At 40.2% G+C, this 985-nt stretch overlaps 1 protein-coding gene across 2 annotated transcripts in view; it reads left to right on the top strand.

The window, feature by feature from the left end:
• The first annotated feature begins 505 nt into the window (after nt 1–505).
• Nucleotides 506–985, top strand: part of LOC106869018 (uncharacterized) — a 10,579-nt gene continuing 10,099 nt past the window's right edge. The window contains exon 1 of one of the 2 annotated variants that reach the window (XM_052976027.1): nt 506–577. The gene's annotated coding sequence lies outside the window, so the exon portion shown is untranslated. The other variant, XM_014914511.2, reaches the window with a different exon arrangement.

Here is a 985-nt window from a genome sequence, read left to right as displayed (position 1 = left end):
AAAACCGGTTTATGGGATTCTCTGGGATTCACGTCCATGAGGCGCCTGGCTTAAGGGGGCTGAGATCCCAAACCGCTTTTTCTACTGCTCTATCATTTAGTATGCTTCTATTTCGGGTTTATGGTTTACTGACGATGCGTGGCTGTGTGATAAGAAGCTTACTTCCCAACCTCAAGGTTTCGGGTTCAGTCCCACTGTGTGGCACCTCGGGCAAATTTCTTCAACTATAGCCCCGGACCAACCAAAGCCTTGTGGGTGGATTTGGTAGACGGAAACTGAAAGAAGCCCGTCGTGTATATATATATATGTGTGTGTTTGTGTTTGTCCCCCAACTATCGCTTGACATCCGATGTTGGCTTGTTTACGTCCCAGTAAGTTAGCTATTCGACAAAACAGACCGATAGAATGAGTACTAGGCTTACAAAGAATAAGTCCTGGGGTGATTTATTCGATTAAAGGAGGTGATCCAGCATGGCTGCAGTCAAATGACTTAAACAAGTAAAAGAATATATATATATATACACACACACACTATATATACAGACACACACACACAGGGATTGCAGCGCAGACATAGGTATGTATAGATGTGTGTACACGAGAGAAAATAACAACAAAGTTTGGCAAGTGAAAAAAATGGGCTGAAGCACAAGAAACAAAAGTTGAAAGAAAAGAAACAGAGGAAGGGGGGGAAGAGAACGAAGTGTGTGTGTGTGTGTTTATGTGACAATTGAGTCAAACAGAAAGTGAAAATGTATTTCTCTTCCGAGAAAATCTCCCACCATTCATAGCAATATTTATTACGTGTTGATGCAGAGCAATCTGTATCTATATAAACACAAGTGCGTCGTATTCTTTATTCTCTTGGTTCGTTGTTCAACTTCAGTAAGTTTGGCTTTTCTTCATATTTCTTTACTGTTCGTCTAATTGCTTCTTTCTATTTCGCTCTTCCTTGATATCTCTGTGTGTATATATATATATATAT

The sequence above is a fragment of the Octopus bimaculoides genome, chromosome 23, assembly GCF_001194135.2.
Source record: "Octopus bimaculoides isolate UCB-OBI-ISO-001 chromosome 23, ASM119413v2, whole genome shotgun sequence".
In the NCBI taxonomy this organism is placed as follows: Eukaryota; Metazoa; Mollusca; class Cephalopoda; order Octopoda; family Octopodidae; genus Octopus; species Octopus bimaculoides.
This window is presented reverse-complemented; position numbering and strand designations above follow the sequence as displayed.